Source organism: Bos javanicus, chromosome 19 (genome assembly GCF_032452875.1).
Source record: "Bos javanicus breed banteng chromosome 19, ARS-OSU_banteng_1.0, whole genome shotgun sequence".
Lineage (NCBI taxonomy): Eukaryota > Metazoa > Chordata > Mammalia > Artiodactyla > Bovidae > Bos > Bos javanicus.
In genome coordinates, this window is record NC_083886.1 from 21,680,523 (window position 1) to 21,702,103 (window position 21,581).

Consider the following 21,581-nt stretch of genomic DNA (forward strand, 5'->3'; position numbering starts at 1 on the left):
AAATACATCATATGGGCTGTCAGATGGGCCTCAGGGGGCTACTGTGAACTGAGGGTGGGGATGGGAGGAACAAAGCTTCTCTGGCTGGCTGAGATGACCCTCAAAGGCATTTGGGGAGATTTCCCTGGTGGTCCAGTGGTTACGAATCCACCTTGCAATGCAGGGGATGTGGTTTCCATCACTGGTTAGGGAACTGAGATCCCCCATGCCACGAGGCAACTAAGCCTGTGCACCACACTGGAGACTCCAAGCGCTGCAATGGAAGATCCCACGTGATGCACGAAGATTCTACTTGCCTCAACTCAGACCTGACACAGTCAAATAAATAAATAAATAAATATATATATTTAAAAAGGCATCTCAGCTCTTCCCTATGTGGAGCCAGCTATAGTGCCCCAACTGCTTCTTACCAGGTTTGACCTAACTGGAATCTTGATCAGCAGTAGGTAGAAACTATGTATAGGAAAAGCAAGGAGGAGGTGCCAGTGACGAAAAATTGGTCTCCTTTTGTCGGGGAGAGCCCTTCTACTCTATAGAATCCCAAGACCATCTCCACCCACCTCCAGGGATGAGGGCAGGATGGGTGAGGCATGAACCACTATCCCAGTCAGACTGACCTCAGCCTTTGCCTCTGATAGCACTCACCCTGGGCCAAGGATGGCCGGGGGCATGCCCCCTCACCCTTTTTTAAGGCCTGAGATAAGATTAGGGGGTTGCTTTAGATAATATGAGAGGATAATTGAGTTTTCCCCTTTGAGCAAAACCAGGCATGAAGCTTCAGAATTACATAAAAGATAAACTTATAGCTGATTCATGTTTTACAGAAGGGCTTTAGGTAAATTTCCTCTTTAAAAAATAGCCACATACATTTAAAGCAGATTTATGGAAATTTGGTATACTTCTCATTATTTTTAAGCAGTTAGCCCTAAATCCAGTAGGCTGTACTTGACCTTTAAAAATAAGAATAACAGCACCATTTATTATTTACTATTACTGGGCACTGCGCTGCGGAATTTAACTACATTCTCAGGTAATCCTATGAAATAGGCACTGTTACTGTCCCCGTTGTACAGATGAGGAAACTGAGGCTCTGGGAGACTAAATGATTTGTAGCTACCTAGTAGGTCAAACCAATATATACAGACTACCATGGCAGAGCAGAAATGCATATATGTCTGTGCACCTTTGCAGGCTCCTCTGGTGCAGGGGAGTGTAGGCCTCTCGGAATAGGTGGGGCAGGACTGGTTATTTATCAGTTTATTCTTTAGACAAATATTAAGTGTCCACAGTGCTAAATGCTGGGGATACAAAGATGAGTAAAAACAGAAGCTTCCCCAGCGTGCTCAGAGCTCTCTGTCTAGAACGGGAGACCTTACACAGAACCGCCTGAATAAATGCAAAGCTACAGTGTGGCAGGTACTCAGGAGAGGTTCCCAGGGCTGTGGAGGCCCACAGTGGGGACCTGACTTAATCAGGGAAGGCTTCCTTGAGGAGATACTGACTGAGTAGAAAACCAAGGGACATGTATGAGTTATTCGATCAAATAGGAATGACGAGTATGTTCCACGCAGAAGTAACAGTAGGTGCAAATTCCTGTGGTAGGCAGGACTAAGAAACAGTTAGTGTGGCTGGATCATAGAGAACAAGAAGCATGGGGTGGGGAACTTCCCTGATGGTCCAGTGGTTAAGAATCCACCTTGCAAAGCAGGGAACGTGGGTTTCATCCCTGGTGGGAGAACTAAGATCCCAAATGCCACGGAGCAACTAAGCCCATGTTTGGCAATGGAAGATCCTGCATGATGCAATGAAGATCCCGTGCACCTCAACCAAGACTTGATGTAGCCAAATAAATAAATGAATAACTTTAAAAAAAGAAGTGTAGGGTGGGATGCAGCTAGAGAGGCAGACAGGTATAGAACTTCAAAGCTTGGGGGGGCTGCTGTACATGACCTCCAGGCTGCCCATCTGTCCATGTGTTCATCTGTCCACGCAGTCACTCAGCCTTCCTCCAATCTCCTACCCAGTTCATTCATCACCCTCTCACTCGTTTGCTTACTGAATGAGGGACCATTTATCGTGGCAGGACCTCAGTGTCCTGTTGGAGAGGCAGAGCCCTCAGGGAGCTCCCAGGGAGGGGAGAATTAGTTTCATCACACTGTGACATAACATGTCCATCTGTACAAGGTGCTTCAGCAGGCAGTCACCACCCTGGAGGCTAAGTGTCTCCCATGGTTCAAGCTTCCTAAGGCAAAGCAACATCAACCCCTCCAGGGAGATCTTCCAGCCACACAATTGTTCCTGGCACCTAACCTCATTCCTTTCGGCAACAAAAGTAGCCCACTTCTCATAGCCCCAAGGTGGGGAGTGTTTCTGATGGCCCTTTTCACTGACCCTTCTTTTGGGTTCTGAGGCATCTCTGTCCCAGATGAACACAGGGAAAATTGATCAGGTCTCCCTCAGATATCAGAATCCAGTTCCAGACACTGCCTGTTCTGGGAATAAAAAATAGGACAGAAATCCCAAATGTCCCTCAGTTCCAGCCACACACTCCCACTCTTCACTCCTCCTTGAACTATTTGTCCTCTGCTTGTGACATCACAGTGGTCTCTATGGCAACCAATTGTGAGGTCACCAGTCCTTAAAGCAACAGTGTCTGTAGGGCCAGACAATGGTCAGGAAGAGACAGGGAGAAGGCCAAACGGAGGCTTGAGAAGAAAACCAGCTTCTACGCAAAAAGTACAAGGCCATTCTAGACCCATGGGAGGGAGGAGGACTCTATTCTAGCCCATCCACAGGGAGGTTAAAACCAGCTTATTGACTTTGTCCCTCATTGAAAAGCTTCTACACTGACAAACAGCCCCTGTGAAATTGCCCATGAAGGGAGAACTTCATCTAATCCCACCCAGATGGGCTGTAGACAGTGATGGGATGTGGTAAGCAGCATCCTGGGATCACTGAGGTGGCCCCATGTATCACTGGGAAGTGAGGTAGGAGCATGGTTCTGTTCTCAGCCCCACTGGCCTAGAGGGGCTGCCAGGACCTGGCCCATGTTTGAGCCTTGATCTTATCAGGGAAGGAGAGAGGATGTGAAGGTGCCAAGGAGGGGGAAATTGCTGATACTTCTCAGGAAGGACTAGGCAGGCCTGCTGGCTCCCCCGAGATCATATTAGTGGTTTGCAAGAGCAAGGCCTTCTGGAAAGGGAGACTGATCATCAAGAGGCTGGCAGGGGGAAATGTCCCTGGTGGTCCAGGACTTCCCTAGTGGCTCAGACAGTAAAGAATCCACTTGCAATGTAAGAGACATGGGTCAGGAAGATCCCCTGGAGAAGGGAAAGGCTACCCACTCCAGTATTCTTGCCTGGAGAATTCCATGGGCAGAGGAGCCTGGTGGGCTACAGTCTATGGAGTCTCAGAGAGTCAGACATGACTGAGTGACTAACACTTTCACTTTCTAGAGGCTACGACTCCATGTTCCCAATACAGGGGGCCCCAGTTTGATCCCTGGTCAGGAAACGATCTACAAGTTGCAAATAAGAGTTCCCAGGCTGCAACTAAAGATTCTGTGTGTCACAATTAAAGATCCAGCATGCTGCAACTCAAGATCCCTCAGGCTGCAAAGAAGATTGAAGATCTGTGTGCCACAACTAAGATGCGGCCAAATAAATTAGTTTAAAAAAAAAAGAGGCTGGGGGCACCCCAAATAGTGACCAGGCTTCAAATTCAGATCTGAGTTGAATTCATCCCAGCCTTTAATTTGCCTTGAGCAAGTCTCTGATCCTCTCTGGGCTTCCACTTCTTTGCATATAAAAGGAACACCATGCCACTTACCTTTCTTAGAAATATTCAATAAGATAACCTGTAGGAATGCTTGGCACATAATAGGTGCTCAATAAATGCTTTTTATAGTTTTCTATCCTCTCAACCGTTAGCCTGGGGTTTGCATATTATATGTGTGTCATGAATGTTTGGACTCTAAATGCAGTGTAAGAACAGAGGGCAGTATTTAGAGCAAGAGAAGTCAGTGGATCTGGGTTCAAATTCTGATCCTTACCAGCTATAAGCTTTCAAGCTAATTGTCTTACAGTTTCCTTAAACTGTGAAATGGGAACTCATGATAGTATTGTCCTCATAGGATTGCTTAGGACTAAACGAGGCAGGGAGAGAGCAAGCCTGGCGCCTGTGAAATGCAAGTGCATGGTGGTGATTGTGCTCAGCCTTGAGTGGTTCTGCGTATGCTGCACAGTCTCTGTTCACTGTCAGCTTGAAGGGAGTGCCAGTAATCTGCAGGGCGTCTGGAGCCAGAGAGCAGGTCAGCCTCAGACGGGCAGAGCAGGGCCGCCTCCCCAGGAAGGGGTCAGCACTTCCTGTTTGGGCTCCCCCACGTGGATCCTCAGGACTGCCGCCCAGCTCATGCCCGTCGCAGCGGCTGGGTCCCCAGCTGGGCTGTGCAGTGCACGCTCAGTCGCATCCGACTCTTTGCGACCGCATGAACTGCAGCCCGCCAGGTTTCTCTGTCCGTGGGATTCTCCAGGCAAGAATACTGGAGTGGGTTGCCATTTCCTCCTCCAGGAAGTGAGGGCTGGACTGTGTCTCACACTCTGTGAAGCCCACGCCAAGGCCTGATACAAGGCAGAGGCTCAGCAGCAGTTCAGGTGAACTGAGTTAGACGCTGTCTTGATAATCCTGTGCCGGTTAACATGAAGTCTGCATATATATATACCCCACGGCAGGCTCTGGCCTAAGCATTTTGCCTGCTGTTGAACCTTTGAGGTAGATGTTATTATCCATTTTTAAAATGAGGAAGCAGAGAGGCTAAGTAACCTGCTCAAGGTCACACAGCTTGTAAGCAACAATGGGCCCAGGATTTCAGCCCAGGCTACCTGGCTCTAGAACCTGCACTCTCATGTTAACCCCAGCCTCATGGGCCCTGTCCAGCTGTTTTGCACATCTTCAGACAGGAGTTTTCTCCCCTAGCTCTGCCCACCCCATCCCTCTCATCTTCCGACTGAGCCTGGGCCCAAGGCTGCCCAAAGAATGCAAATTCCCTCCCCCGCCCCACCTGCCTCAGCCATCCCCCTCCCCCTCTGTTGAAATAAAGCTCCTGCTGCCGCTGCCACAGCTGAAACCACCACCGGATCCTTTGCTTATTTCAAGTCCTCCTAAAGCTTGTTGAGTTCTTAACTTATTAAAGATAAGCACATGGAAATAGGGAGCAAATCTCTTTATTTATGACATAATCTCCAGCCCAGAAAAGCGGCAGGAACAGTGTTGCCTATATTAGGGAACCAATAGGAAAAAAATCAATTAGATCCGCCAGAGCGATTCGCTATTAACTTTCTTCTGATGTTTCTCTTAAGGCTGGCCATGGGGGTCTCCACCAGCCGCCAAGCCAGAGGAGAGAGGAGAGCTTTGTAGGAACAGAAGCAGGAATGTCACAAGGAAGGCAGCAGACCAGGCTCCCAGACAGATGCAGGAGTCTCTCCATCCCGGTCTCCTTCACGGCTTTCCAAACCTCAGCCAGGAAGTCCTTATGGTGATCTGACCTCCATGTTTCTTGCTTCAGTTTCAGCTGGTGTCTTCAGAGGCAATGAGAGTCAGCTGGTTATTCTTTGCTTCCTGCCGACCAGAACCACAAAGTCTAATCAGATTTCTGTTAGATCTTTTGAGGGCAGGAGCCTCTTCTTCCTGCAAGAATGTTATTCTGGAGGGGCTCTTGTGGAATGATTTTTAGCAGAGTCATCTTCTGCTGGGTAACGCTGCCTGGGACCTGCACCCACACCATGAGGTCTTCACGTCCACCTGTGCCTACCTTCTAAACTGTCTCCCAGAGAAAGGGGTCTGTCTTACTCCTGAGCAAGTGGGATGTCCTGGCTCCCATAGTAACCCAGAGTCTCCTCAAAGCGAGCATGGCTTCTTTCCTAGTTTTCCCTCAGGGCTAGGCAAATAGCACGTGCTCAGTAAATACCACAGAATCAATAATTATTATTATAATAACTCCATTGACTGAATGCTCACCCTGTGAATGCCAAGAAGGGTGGGTGCTTTGTTACCCAGAGCAAGACCCTTCGCTTCTCCTTGAACCATCAGCCCAGAAGAGGTCTTGAGCTTTATTTTGCTTTGTTTTGTCTTCTTTTTCTGCCCAAGAACAGCAGGAGCAGCAGCTCTGAGTAGTATTATAATCCTCATTTTACAGAGGAGGAAAGAGACTCAGAAATAACATGTCTAGGCTAATAAGTGAATGATTTGTTCTATCCATCTACTTTTGGTCCTGAATAAGTCCTTCTTGAGGTCTAACCTAAATCTTGTCTGTGTCAGCAGTAGCAGTTCCTTCTCTGTCCCACGGAAGCGGAGAACGGCATCACCACCCAGGTAGACTTCTCTCAGTTTAGGAGCGTCCACCAGCTCTTGGTACAGGTTGACCCACAATGAATATTAAACACCAAACTTCACAGAGGCCAGCCCTGCAAGGCAGGCAATGAAGCCACCCTCCTCACGCCTGTTCATTATTATAATTAATATTGAGCCGGGGTTGCTGGTGATCTTGCCCTCACCAGGTATTTGGGCTATTTTAGAAGCGTATTCAGATCAATGACAGACAGCTCCAAATAGATAAACTCCCTACCATCTAGACGAATCAATTGCAACACTGCCGTCACAACAAGCCCAAGAAATCAATCTGATTTCGGGCGACATGGTAACTCAGCACTGGGCAAGCTGGTTTTAATTTCCCCGTGGCCGAGCCCAGCTTCCTCTGCTCACTGAAGCACTCCTCTTTCCCAGCTGGTGTCTCGTGCACACAGGTGCCCAGGGTCCTTGGAGAGCTTAGGCCAAGGGGGGCAGTCGTATGGAGGACAGGGGGACTAGGAGGTCGTGTGACCTTGAAGAAGGCTCTTGAACCCCCAAACCCAGGAGGAGCTGACTCAGCCCCGCTGTTGGGAACCTCATTTTGCTGGCTTCAGCTCCGATTTTCCGCTGCCCTCTGCAAAAAGCAAGCCTGGGAGCCTTTCTGGGCTGCCTCCCAAATCAGGAGTCACAGAGGTAGCTTGCCTACCTCAGGCATTAGGACAACTGCCCTTCTTGGTCTTGGAGACGGAGTTTGTCTAGCAGGGCAGCAAAAAAGCTCACCAGATCAGACAAAGCCATTTACTAGGTGCTTACTTTATGCCCAGGGAGGTAAGCTTAGAACTTAACACACCTCATCTTCTTAATCTCCGCAACAGCCCAAAGAGAGGAAGCAATTTCTACATTTTGTAGAAGAGGAAACCAAAACTCAGAGAGGTTAAAGAACTTGTTCTGGTTAAGACAGCTTGTAATGGATGCAGCCTGGATTTAACCCAGGTCTATTAGACTCCTGTCCCTAAGCCTTAGCTGCCACTCTATCCTAAAGACACCATCAGAGATGCCCCTCACACTCCCCCTGCTTGAATCCTGTCTGGTTAAATGAACCCATTACTTTTCCTCCAACCTGCCAGGGAAAGGAGCCTCTCAGGAATTCTGACAATTAGCAATTATTCCCTGAACTTTCACCTGATGCTCCAGGTACTGAGTTGAGGGTGCTGAGGAGATAAGAAGGTCAAGAGGCCAGCTGGCCACCTTCCTGCACCTCGTCCATTACTCCCCTCCCCTCTCCCACCCTATTAGTCTATTTGTGTGGTGAGACATGGGGCCTTGGACAGCCTGCAGGGTGTTGGGAGATGTGACTTTGGAGTCAGCTGATTTGGGCTCAGATTCTAGCCCATTCAGTAGAATATCCGGGGCAAGTCTCTTAACCTCTTGGCATGTCTCTTATCTGATCTCGACAAAATGAAGACACTTTGTTGTTGCTCAGTCGCTCAGTCGTGTCTAACTCATTGAGACCCCATGGATTGCAGCACACCAGGCTTCCCTGTCCTTCACTATCTCCTGGAGTTTGCTCAAACTCATATCCATTGAGTCGGTGATGCCATCTAACCATCTCATCCTCTGTCATCCCTTCTCCTCCTGCCTTCAATCTTTCCCAGCATTAGGGTCTTTTCCAATGAATCAGCTCTTCCCATCAAGTAGCCAGAGTATTATCGGAGCTTCAGCTTTAGCATCAGTCCTGCCAATGAATAGTCAGCGTTGATTTCCTTTAGGATTGACTTGCTTGATCTCTTTGCTGTCCAAGGGACTCTCAAGAGTCTTCTCCAACACCACAGTTCCAAAGGATCAATTCTTCGGTGCTCAGCTTTCTTTACGGTCTAACTCTCATGTCCATACATGACTACTGGAAAAACCATAGCTTTGACTAGATGGGCCTTTGTCAGCAAAGTGACATCTCTGCTTTTTTATATGCTGTCTAGGTTTGTCATAGCTTTCTTTCAGGGAGCAAGTGTCTTTTAATTTCATGGCTGCAGTCACCAACCACAGTGATTTTCGAGCCCAAGAAAATAAAACCAAGGATAATAATAAAATAACAACAATAAAAAAAAAAGGATAATAAAATAAAGGCCAGGATACAAACAGAACAAAAGGGAGTTGGTCAGATGGGGATGGGGGCTGGGAGCCCTCCTGTTCCAGCCCTTCCCTCACCCCCAGCCCCATAGTAACTGCCCCCTGCACCCCAGGTGCTGTGACCAAGCCCTGGGCCTGGCTATTTTTCTGGGTCCGACACCATCTCTCACCTGACAGCTACCGTGAGCCTGTTTGGGTTTTGAGCATGACAATTTAGGTGTGAAGTGGGCAAAGCTGCCCCTGGCCATAGGGAAGCCACATAGCTACATCCTTTGGGGTTTGGGTTTGGGCATTGCAGCTGTAGACGCTTGGGTCTGGGGACCAGATGGCCCTGGACTATGAAGAAGGGTCTTCTGTCTGTCCCAGGGAGCTTGAGCTGGCTCTTGTAGGGGTAGACACTTGTTCATCAGGTTCTGCATCTTATGTCTTCCCTGAGGGAGGCAGGGACGTCTGAACCTTGAAACCTAGCAATGGAGAGTGACATATAATACCCCACAGCTAGGGAGTGACAGAAGCAGATTCAAACCCAGGCCTGTGTGACTCCAGAGGACTGGGGCTGCCTGGACTCCCTCTTCCCTGTGTGGAGGCTGCTCCTCACACCCCGTTTCGCATCTATCAGCCTTTTGACCCACCAAATACAGGGCATGAAGAGAGAAACTCAGAAGCAAGCAAGAGGGAATGGGAGTAGATGCTGGAAAGACTTCCAGATGCAGGAGACTGTCTCTAGGAGAGGTTATTCAAGAGGCAGTACTGTCTCTGGGGCGGTTTCAGTTGGGGTCTCAATTCAGCTGTCCACCCACCCCCCGTGACTCCCACTTCTTGAAAGCTACTGAGAGACAAGATGACCTCTGATGAGTGTGACTTTTTTTTTTTTTTTAATATTTATTTTTGGCTACATGGGGGTCTTAATTGCTCTGAGTCATGTGGGATCTTAATGCCCCCACCAGGGATAGAACCTACATTCCCTGCATTGGAAGGCGGATTCTTAACCACTGGACCATCAGGGAAGCCCCTTCTCTATTTTTTGAATAGGCAGTACCTGCACATGTTTCAAAAAATAAAGGTACAAAAAATGAGCTGGCTCAGTGAAAGGTCTCCCTCCCACCCAAGTCTCCCAGTTCCCCTCCCCAGGGGAAGCAATGTTCTGTTTCCCATCCACACATATACAAGCAAATAGGGACACATATTCTCTTTCCTTCGTCTCATTTTTAACACACAAGATGCAGCTTAGCCGGGCACGCTGTTCTCTGCCTTGCTTTTGTCACCTGACAATATATCTTGGAGATTACTCTGAATCAGTACATAAAGAGCTGCCTTCCTCTTAGGTGTCTTTTTATGGTCACAGGCTTCTCGGGGAGCTCAGAAGTAATCACATCTGGTTTGATTAGCTCCACATTTCCATTTATGACTACCCCGCCCAGAGAGGGCAGGAAAGCGCTCCAAGGTCACGCAGCAAGGACTAAAGATGCGCGCGGGCTTCTGCCCCCAGCTCCGGCCTCGGTTCCTGCTCCCCCAACCCCGGGCCACCTCGAAGCAGAGGCTGCTCAGGCAGGGGAAGGAGAGAGAGGGGGGCGTCTCTAATTGAAATGCTCCCCGCGCTGCGCGTTTGCAGCCCGCACCTGGCGGCGCGCGGTGCGGGTGAAGGTGCGGCCGGCCTGGGGCGCCGGGCGCGCCGGGGCGGGCGGCGGCCGAGCGCCCACGTGGGAGCAGGCGAGGCCGGCCGAGTCTCCGGGAAACCCGCGCCGCCTGCTTCTCGGTAATGAGCTCCCGGGGCCGAGGTGAGCTTTCCTCGCTGCTCACACGGCAGTCGCGTGGCACCAAAGAAAACGGCGATTTTTTTTTTCTTCGTGCCTGACAGCTCATTAGAAGAATTAATTTACTCCAGCGTTTGCAGTTTAAAGGACATTATTTACTGGTTAATTGTTGTTATTACAAAATGTTAAATATCATTATTTATTTCCCAGGTCCTGACAGCTTCTCTGACAGGAAATTATTAGGTGAGACGGGATCACCGGTGGGTGTCCCTGTGCCAAGCAGCGTGAAGGTGGGGGGTGGGGTGGGGATCACCCGTGGGCCTGGGTCTCTGAGCAAGGGAGACACTTCGAGGGCAGGATGTTGGGGGCTGTCTAGATCCTGCCTGCCCCCCCACCCAGGGGGCTGCCTGGAAGCCGCTTCCACTTTGGGGGCCCCTCTGTTCTGACTGGGCAGCGCCCTCGCCTTACAGTCTACCCAGCCATCACCCGCTTTTCTATCTGAGGGAGAAGGTTGATTAGGCTCATTTTACAAGTTAGGAACCTGAGGCTCATACACAGGTGGCAGGCTGGGTGCTGACAGATGAGATGATCTGGGATTTAGAAGAGAGCACTGTGGTCTGAGACCTGACGCCCAGCCCAGGGAAATGTGAATTTTGGGGCTGTCTTCAAACAATGGTTCTTCAGACAAGGCCTTCCATTCTATCCTTTCCTGCCCAGGAAACTGCCAGCAGCAGGTTGCCTCAAGGAAAATTTGAAGAACCAAAGGGAAATGAAAAGTGCTTTGAAAAAGTATGAAATCGAGCTCAACCAAGCCATTATTGTTGCTATGCTGTAAATTATTGCAAAGTTATTTCTGGCTGCCAGCCTGGTTTATTTTAGACCCTACCTCATTTCTTCCAGGTTATAGGTCCTAATTCCTTGTCTGGTGAGAAAGAGTCGAAACACTATTGGAGTGAATCCTGACCAGATTCAGAAACTGTAACTATAGCTTGGAGAATTTTACAGATTCTCAGAAGATCAGGGCTTGTCATCCTTCAGAGGTCTTCTCCACCAGCCCCTCAGTTTATTTTATTGCCGTGTTAAATTTTTAACAGTTTTATTCATTTTTCAAGTAGGTAGTTCATGCCCAAGGTGCAAAATTCCAAATGCATTAAATAGTATATGGTGAACAGTTTTTCTCACTCCTCCGAGGCAGCCAATGTTATTGATTCTTTGTTTTGACTATATTTAAAAATAGCATTGTTTCCCTTTTTTGTTCATGTAGAAAATACAATTATTCCTGCAGAAGGAAATAAAAATCATATCCAATCCCACTATTCAGCGGTGAATACTGTTGATGTCTTGGTGTATACTCAGGGAGCCTTTTCTCTGCACTGACACACACATCTCTAGTTACAGACTTGCATATTGTTGTTTATTTGCTCAGTTATGTCCTGTTCTCTTGTGACCCTATGGACTGTAGCCCACCAGGTTCCTCTGCCCAAGGGATTCTCTAGGCAAGATTGCTGGAGTGGGTTGCCATTTCCTCCTCCAGGGGATCTTCCCAATCCTGGGATTGAACCCATGTCTCCTGCATTGCAGGTGGATTCTGTACCACTGAGCCAACAGGGAAGCCCACAGATTTGCATAACCTGAGTTTGTCACTTGTTTACATTAAATATTTATTCTTCAAAAATAAAGTTCTGAGAGGATACGTGCTAAACTGATAATTGGTATCTTGAGGAGAGGAACTGGATTGGGTTAGGAAAAGGGTGAACTTTGTATTCATTATACAGGATTTTTTTTAGAATGCAAATATATTTGTATATTGCTTCCCCCCAATATTCCAGAATCTACTTTTAAATGACTCCACCAGAAGGCTATTATTTAACCAATCCTTTCTTATTGTGGTCTGAAGATGTCTGCTGGTTTTGCTCTTATCAACAAAGCTGGGGGGTGGACACTTGTACATCTCTGCACACTCATCCATTGTTTCCTTGGGGCAGTTTCTAAGAAATGGAATTGCTAAAGGGAATGTATACTTTAAGGGCTTTTTGATCCATCATGTCAATTTTCCTTCCTTCAGGGCTGTTTCAATCTCCCATTCCACCACCCGCTCCCCACCCCTACTTCTGATTTGTTCAGCACAAAAGTATCAGGTTTGTGAGATAGTAGGGCAAAGCCAGGGGAGGCTGGCACTGTTTCTTCTCTGGGTGATGTTCAAGAAGAGGGCAGTGTGTGATTTGAGATGCCTCAGACCCCTGGGATCCTCTCAGGAGTCCCAGAGGGGACCTCAGTGCTCAGATGAGCCAAACCCTCAGGCCGGGATGGCAGGGGTCTCAGCAAGTCCTAATCACAACGTCGAAGGTTTGTGTATCAAGCATCTGGGTCTGGATCCAGATCCTTCCTCCAGGCATCCGAGCAGAGGGTGAGTGCAGCCCCACTCTCTGTGAGGGTCTCCAGGCTAAAGGCACAGCTGGGATGCTTCCTCTCAGAGCTCTTCCAGTCCATGAGAGTGACATCCCTCAAGATCATGTGGCGCATGGAGCACCTTCCAATTCCTACTTCCTCTAAATGTCACAGTCAGTCTTCTCTTTGATTCTAGGCACTCGTTGCTGCCCAGGTCTTGTGGATCTTACCTGCAGCCTTTGCTCCCTAAGATTCTCTGGCAAGTTGACCTATCCCATCTGGAAGGCTTCCAGAGGAACAAGAGGGACACGAGATGGACTTGTTGATTTAATATTGAAAAGAGGGCATTCTGAAAGCTCCTCTCCTCCCTGGAGCCCAGCATCTTGATGGTAGCTGAGGTTTCCTCTTGCTGGGGCGAAAAGAGAACGCCCACGATTGCATCTCATTGGTGAGATGAATAATACATTTGAAGCATCTCACAAACTGTGTTTGATCCGCCTAAAGCTTCAACCGTTAACGTATTTCTCTTTATCCCCAGCAAGGGAGGGCTGGGAACTGTCAACATTTTCCTTTTTGCCTAATTTGTGCTTTCTCCATCAAGAGAAAAGCAGGGGCTAGGGGAGGGAAGGAAAAGGAAAAGAGAATGGTAGTGACACATACTCCCTGGAAAAATTCAATGAGTCACAGGACTGGGGGTTGCTCCTGTGGCCTGGGGACCACTGGGGTCACCTGATCAGAGCAGGGGCAGGGTCTCTGAGGGGAGAGGATCTGCTGTGGGTGCGGGGCCTGTTTGCAGCACTGTGTGCCTAAGAAGTTGATCCTTGGAAGGGCCCATCTCCAGTGTTTCTGAAAATGCTTCCCAGAGGTGAGAAGTTGAGGCTTTTCAGCTGCCAAGCACAGAAGATGCTCTGTTCTCCTCATGGAAGGTGCAGAGTAATGATGTTAAAAATGGCCACTGACTGGGACTTCCCCGGTGGTTCAGAGGTTAAGATTCTGCGCTCCCAACGCAGGGGGCCAAGGTTCGATCCCTGGTCAAGGAACTAGATCCCACATGCCTCAACTAAGAGTTTACATGCTGCAACTAAAGTCTCATATGCCTTTACTAAGACCCAGAGCAGCCAAACAAACAAAACACAAAAGTGCCCCTGACTGACCTCAGGGGCCAGGCGCTGTGTTGGTGTTTAAACTTACAAGCCTTTAGTCCCTTCTTATTTTACTCTGGGGGGTAACCTTAAGTTCTAAGGATCTTATCCAAGGTCACCCTGATTGTCCATGTCAGGCTATCTGGCCTAGAAGTTCATGTTCTTAACCACAGGGCTGTTCTGTCTCTCAACTAGGCTCTGATCCTTTGCCAGACCTGTCTCCTGCTCTGGAAGGACAGAGAAGAAGAGAGAAGAGGTTATGAGCACAGACTCTGGAGTTGGGAATCCTGGCTCCTTCTCCTCACCTCTCACTGTGCCTTAGTTTCCTCATGTGTAAGATGGAGACGTTAACAATAGTACCCAACCTCATAGAATTGTGGTGAGGATTAAAGAAGTAAATATGCTCAGGTTCTCAGAGCCTGGAGCATAGGAAGCACTGCTGCTGCTGCTGCTGCTAAGTCGTTTCAGTCGTGTCCGACTCTGTGAGACCCCAGAGATGGCAGCCCACCAGGCTCCCCCGTCCCTGGCATTCTTCAGGCAAGAACACTGGAGTGGGTTGCCATTTCCTTCTCTAATGCATGAAAGTGAAAAGTGAAAGTGAAGTCGCTCAGTCGTGTCCAACTCTTCTCGACCCCATGGACTACAGCCTACCAGGCTCCTCCATCCATGGGATTTTCCAGGCAAGAGTACTGGAGTGGGGTGCCATTGCCTTCTCCAGTAGGAAGCACTAGGAAGCACTAACTACATGTATTTGCCTTTATGTGGGATCTTCTGAACCAGGGATCAAACCCATGTCCCCTGCATTGGCAGGTGGATTCCTAACCACTGGACCACCAGGGAGTCCTCCCAACTGATCTCAAACTTATTTCATCTTCTCTTTTGGGACTGCCTGTCTGTCCCAATCCACCTTATTTCCCATCCCTCTTCCCCTGCCCAGCCTGGCTTAGGGCCCCACTGTCAGACCCCCTAGGTTCTTAGAGGGCCCCCTGTGATTCCCAGAATTCTGCAGACAGAAATCAGATTTCAGCAGGTCTTTTGCCTGATTTCTAATAGGTCCTTTCACTCCCATGGATCTTACCGATGTTCATGGCTCTTTTATCTTTTGCAGCCCCCATACAGGAAACACCCATCCCCTAGGTAACCAGCAGCGCAGGAGGCGGAGCACAGAGAGAGATGGCTTCCCTGGGAGGGAAACAGAGCAGACAGTCTCCAGCGGGGAAGGGACGGAGGATGGAGAGTGATTTTCCTAATACCTGACAATGAGTCTGCCATCCTGAGCCATTCTTTGCTGTACTTTCACAGGCATCACCCCTCCCTGCGGGGAAGCTAGTAGTTGTGTCCACCCTCAAGCCCCTCCCATCGTGGAAGTGTGACACAGGAGGGAGAAGTCTGCCAAAGCAAGTACTGAAGCTGGATTTTGGAGCGGACATCCTTACAGGTGGTGAGAGGGTAGTTCTGGTGATGCGGAACCTCTCCCAGCAGGGCCGGGCAGCCCCAGTGGTCCCCAGCAGACTGACCTGTGTGCCTGCCCAGTGCCCCAGAACCCTTCTGTTCAGGCCTGGCATCCCACGGATGTGGCATTCTGCTCAGCAGCTTAGAGCACAGACGGGAGGGCGGGCATTTGCGGAGAATCGATTTGCGGGAGCAGCGGGGGCTTTCTCTTCCTCCCTACTTCCCTGGTCTTTGATCTCCTGTCCTTCCTTCATAGTTCCATTTTTCCCCTCCTTCCTCCCTTGATGTCTCCTTCTTTCTCTCCCTTTGGCAGAATCACAGCAGCTCCCTAGAAGGCAGGTGTGATGAGGGGTTTAGGGGTAGGGGCGGGGAGCAATCTTTTGTCCTCTTGTTCTTTCTGACAGAGTGGGACCTCGCTGCCCAAGGTACCAGCCTCCGACCCAAGTTCTGAGAGGAAAGGTTTGACCACAGTGAAAGGACACACACACACACACACACTTGGACAGAAAGAGCTGAAACAGAGAAAGAGAAATCTAGAAAGACAGGGAGAGGCAAAGAGAGAAAGACAGAGACAAGATTCAGAGCATCGAAACAGTGAAAGGCAGAGACGTGGAGAGTCAGAGACAATGAAAAAAAGAAAATTCAGCAAATTAAAAATTTTACAACCATCCAGCAAGTCTGCAAAAATGATCTTCCCTGCGGTCTTTCATTTATCTCATTATCTGACTCCTAATGTGCTTTTTCCCCCTTTTCTTTTCTCGCCACACTTGGTGCAGAATCTTATTAGCTTTTTTTTTTTTTTTCTGGCAGGGGCTTCATATAGTCTTTTTCATTACATTTCCTAATAAAAGCAATCACTAGGACGGCACGGCTGGAGGATTAAAAAGCCACCTCAGCAGCCTCGTGGCCAGCAGAGCCACGACTTGGTGTAGCCTCATTCATGCTGCCAGGGGAGCGGGCCAGCCCCGGCGGGCCGGATCAGGGAGGCCTGGGCTGTGCTGTGGAATGTTCCAGGACTGAGAGAGGCATTCCAGCAGGCTTGCAGGTGAACGATGTCCTGGAGATAAGAAAACAGAAGAGCTGGAGGAGGTGGCCCCTACTTGGAGCTGTCTGAGGGCAGGGCCTGAACCCAGCACCGGCCTGACCCCAGTGTCCTGGTTTTGCTCCAGAGCAAAGAATATTTAGAGCCTTTCTCTTTGGACCTGTGGCTTACCTGGCAGCAAATTCTTTGGAGGTTCAGTGATGTCAAGTTTTCACCTTTTGAGAGTAGATCTTTTATATATATATATATATATATAAATTTTAAAATTTATGTATGTATGTATTTGTCTGCACTGGGTCTAAGTTGCAGCCTGTGGGATCTAGTTCCCCGACCAGGGATTGAACCCCCAGCCCCCTGCGTTGTAAGCTTGGAGTCTTAGTCACTGGACCACCAGGGAAGTCCAGGGAGTAGATTTGATTTTGTTAACCACACTTTTTTTGATGGTATAATTCATATAACATACAGTTTACCATCTTATTTATTTATTGGCCACATCACGGGGCTTGTGGGATCTTAGCTTCCTGACCTGGGTCTGAATCCGGACCTACGGCAGGGAGAGCACCAGGTCCTAATCACTGGACCAGCAGAAAATTCCCTATTTTTTATTTTTAAACTTACCATTTTAACCATTTCAAGTGTCCAGTTCAGTGGCATTAAGTACATTTACATAGTTGGGCAATCTCACCTCCGTCCATTTCCAGAACTTTTTCATCACCTGTACTCATTAACAGTGACTCCCATTCCCCCCTCTCCCACCTCCAGGAACCCACCGTTATACTTTCTGCCTCTATGAACTTGACTGCTCTGGGCACCTCATATAAGTAGAATTATACAGTACTTGTCCTTTTGTGACTGGCTTATTTCACTTAGCTTAATGTCTTTAAGGTTCATCCATGTTACAACATGTGTTAGAATTTCATTCCACAGATAGAGAGAACAAACGTATGGATACCAAGGAGGAAAGTGGGGTGGGATGAACTGGGAGATTGGGACTGACATATACACACTGCGGATGCTATGTATAAGATCGATAATGAATGAGAGTCTATTGTATGGCACAGGGAACTCTTCTCAATTTTTTGTGGTGACCTAAATGGGAAGGAAATCCCAAAAAGAGGGGATTCATGTATATGTATAACTGATTCACTGTGCTCTACATTAGAAACTAACATAGCATTGTAAAGCAACTTTATGCCAATAAAAATTAAAAAATGTTTTTCATTCCTGTTTAAGGCTGAAAAATAATCCATCCTGTGAATATACCACATTTTGTTTATTCCACACTTTTTTTCCCCCTACAAAATAGAAACATTTCTACTCACAGGAGGAGAGTGAAAAGAGAAAACTCATCTAGAGTTCCATCACATTAACATAACAATTCTTCTTTCTTTTGTGTGTTTCTCTCTGTTGCTAATAATTGAACAATGCTGTCCTCCAAGGACCACTCGAGACCACTCTGAGAAAGCATCGTGGCAAAGGATTTGGTGCTTGGAAAGGGTCAAAAGTTACCAGGAAACACATCTGATATATCAAGTTAAGGGAAAGAAAGGAACCCCCTATAAAATAACTTGACATTTTATTGCCCCAGGTTATAAACTGGCCCTGAAAGTACTTCGCACATTGCCCTCCAACATGATATGGGCCGCACACTGAGTGGTGCCTGATTAACAACACAGCCTCTCAGGGGGGGTGACTTTGAAGAGAACAATGTAAATATTTGGCTTAGTACTTTTAAAAATGTAAGTACAATAAAATTAAATTAAAGCAATTTTGAAATGACTTGCTCATCTGGGGGCCACTGAGGCCATTCCTGGTTAACTGCTTCATTTCTCAGATGCTTGGTCGGGGCTGATGGAGTCGAACCCAACTAGCATTTCTCAAAGACCAGAGGGCATCACAGGTTTGGGTGGCCGTCAAGGAAAGGCATCATTGCAGAGTGTGTTGGTTTCAGCAGGGCATCTCCAACCTCAGCCACTGGTTCTGTTAATAAAGACAATGCCTTGTATGTGTGTGGTCCTTTGGGAACCTTTACCTTTCATTTTTTCCACTTTCCTCCAGGACGTTTTTCCTCTAAGTCTCTACAAGCCTCTGTCCCTTTCCTAGACCCCCCAAAATAGTAGACTCTGCTCAGAGAGAGTAGAAGCCCAGAGGCTACAAAGACAGCTTCACAGATGCCTTTTCCTTCCCTCCTCTTGTGTCAGAGCTCCTGAAATGAACGGTGGATTTCACTATTTTCCCTCTTTCCACATACGTCAAAAATGTTTATTTTCCATGTAGCCTTAAGAATTGGATCTTGGGACTTTCCTGGTGAGATCCTGTGGCTAAAAATCTGTGCTCCCAATGCAGGGGACCTGAGTTCAATCAGTGGTCAGGGAACTAGATCCCACACGTGGTAACTCAGAGTTCACATGACACAGCTAAAGATCCTGCATGTTGTAATGAAGATGGAAGATCCCAACTGCTGCAACTAAAGTCCCATTGGAAGCACAAAGTGAAAGTTGCTTAGGTGTGTCTGACTCTTTTCGACCCTGTGGACTGTGGACTTTGCAACCGCTGAATTCTCCAGGCCAGAATACTGGAGTGGGTTGTCTTTCTCTTCTCCAGGGGATCTTCCCAATCCAGGGATCGAACCCAGGTCTCCCAAATTGCAGGCAGATTCTTTACCAGCTGAGCCACCAGGGAAGCCCAAATAAATATTACAGACAAACAAACAGGGCTTCCCTGGTGGCTCAGTGGTAAAGGATCTGCCTGCCAATGCAGGAGACATGGGTTCAATCCCTGGTCTCGGAAAACCCCACATGCTGCAAAGCAACTAAGCCCATGAGCCACAACTATTGAGCCTGTGCTCTAGGGCCTGGGAATCACAACTGCTGAAGCCCTTTAACCCTAGAGCCCATTCTCTGCAACAAGAGAGGCCACCGCAGTGAGAAGCCCGAGCACCACAGCTAGAGAAAAGCCCAAGCAGCAAGAAAACCTAGCACAGTCAAAAATAAATGAATAAATAAAAGTATTTAAAAAAACAAACAAAACTGGATCCTTTCCTTATATATACACACTCTCTGTTTTATGAATATCAGCCTTTCCTATTTCACTCTTTCTATTTCTGAGAAGCTGTCTCTTCCCTTCCATCAGTGCTCCGGGGGGCTTTAATTTTTCTTTTATTCTCAGCTTTCTATCAATCAAGGGGAGGGGAAAACACTTTATCTGAACCCTTGGTGTGCAACAGCAGCAACCAGCAGCTGCCAGGGCAGTGGGAACTTCATTTCCAGTGCTGACGTTTATAAATGTGGCACACAATACCAGTAGGGACTAGAATAAATCACATAGCTTCTCCAAAGATCCCCAGGGGCTGCTTTAGAGTCTCTTCCCATTGGGGGTCATGCTCCTCTTTCTTTGCAGGGGGTGGGGATGTGGAAGGCTGTGATTTGCAACATGGACCAATCCACATTCTTGCCTACCCTCGGTGTAAGCCCTGAGCCCAGCACCCAGGATGCTCTGGAGCAAGGATGCTCTGGGCCTGTCTCTGGATGTAGAGACAGGGCTTGGGGCTTGAAATCCAGGCTGGGGGTTGGAATACTGGCTCTGTCCCTTTCCAGCTATCAGTTTCCTCATCTGCAAAATGGGGCTAAAAATCCCTGCCCCGCCTACCTCCCAGGGCTGTTGTGAAGATCCAATGACCTGTCTGTAAAGCGAGGGCCTTTATGCAATGTACTGAAGGGTTGCTGCTGCTGCTAAGTCACATTAGTCGTGTCCAACTCTGTGCGACCCCATAGATGGCAGCCCACCAGGCTCCCCCGTCTTATTAAGGAGCAAAAAAACCTTAAAACCAGCATTGTTCAGAGAGAGCTTTCTGGATGTGCTCTGGGCTGAGAGGTCTCAGCCCATTCCCTGAATCTCAGCTTTTTCTTTTCGTTTAAGAATTCTGGGCAAGGAGCGCTGATGGTCTGCTCAAACACAGCTGGACCCTTCCCAATGTCTTTTCTAAGCTTTTCCTTCTGCCCCTCCAAATATCAAGAAAATACAGGTAGACAAATATGCTAGGTGGAGGGAGGAAGGGAAAGACAGAGAGAGACTGAGAGAGGGGGGTTTCCAAGGATGAGGCAGGAGACAGGGAGAGTTGCCTCATACCCTCTGTGTCACTGGGAACTCATTATGGATCCTTTCAAGGTTCGGTTCAGCGAGACCCAGCATGGGCCCCCTCAATCCCACTCCCTTTATATTCCCCACGCTTCCAGGTGCTGCATGCCACCTTTCACCTGCTTTCTGGTCCTCCTGTGACTTTCCATCCTACCAAGGCCAATCCCTGCCTGTGGTTGGGAGCTTAGGTTCCAGGCAGGACGACGCCCAAAGCCCGTCCCTGAGCCCCCTCAGGACAGCAATTATCTGTAGTGTTTTCTTCTAAGCCTTTTCCTATATAACAAGATTCCACCCAGCGTCATTCCCCAGAGGCGATTACTGTTGCCAGTTTCTTGCTATCCTTATAGAGAGAAAACTGATTTTCTTTAAATATTTGTTCAACACTTTATTTAAAGGGATTAGGGGCTGCAAAGAGAAAGACTGAACAGAGGACCGAGTTTCTTTATTGTTCTGAGCAGTTCGGCTCTGGTGGACAATTGCACGCCTCATTCTTTAAAACAAAAACAGTGAAGTGTGTGGGACCCACTCTCAGCTGAAGGCCATTAACACGGGTGATGGGGCAGGGATGTCCCAATCTACACCTGCATCTTATCAAAATAGTTTTTAAACAAATAGAGTGATTCTCTAAAAGGCATCTGGTCAGCAAAATTCTCCTCTGTCTTATTCTGGTCATGATGATGCTTTAGGGTCCCATCTATACTGGCCCTTCAGCCAAAGCCTGGCTGGTCCACCCCAAATATGACTCTCATGTGGCTATTATGAGCATCCCATTCTTTTTGTTCTCTGAGTGAGGTGGTCATTCTTATTTGATTATTGCCTTTTTTTTTTTTTTTCACTCTTGGTGTCTGAGACAGAGAAGGCAATGGCACCCCACTCCAGTACTCTTGCCTGGAAAATCCCATGGGCGGAGGAGCCTGGTAGGCTGCAGTCCATGGGGTCGCTAAGAGTTGGACATGACTGAGCAACTTCACTTTTCACTTTCCTGCATTGGAGAAGGAAATGGCAACCCACTCCAGTGTTCTTGCCTGGAGAATCCCAGGGACGGGGGAGCCTGGTGGGCTGCCGTCTCTGGGGTCACACAGAGTCGGACACGACTGAAGCGACTTAGCAGCAGCAGCAGCAGCAGGTATCTGAGAAGGAACTGGACAGGGATGTGTCGATGGAGGACATACTGAAAGGGTGATGTATTTTGGG

The 21,581-nt window shown here is 48.2% G+C and overlaps 1 long non-coding RNA gene across 1 annotated transcript; it reads left to right on the top strand.

Annotated features, from left to right (window-relative positions):
• The first annotated feature begins 323 nt into the window (after nucleotides 1–323).
• Nucleotides 324–17,226, top strand: LOC133231883 (uncharacterized). The gene is made up of 3 exons (XR_009731262.1): nucleotides 324–2,799; nucleotides 15,059–15,194; nucleotides 15,613–17,226. It is a non-coding gene; the product is annotated as an uncharacterized LOC133231883 (long non-coding RNA).
• The last annotated feature ends 4,355 nt before the right edge of the window (nucleotides 17,227–21,581 follow it).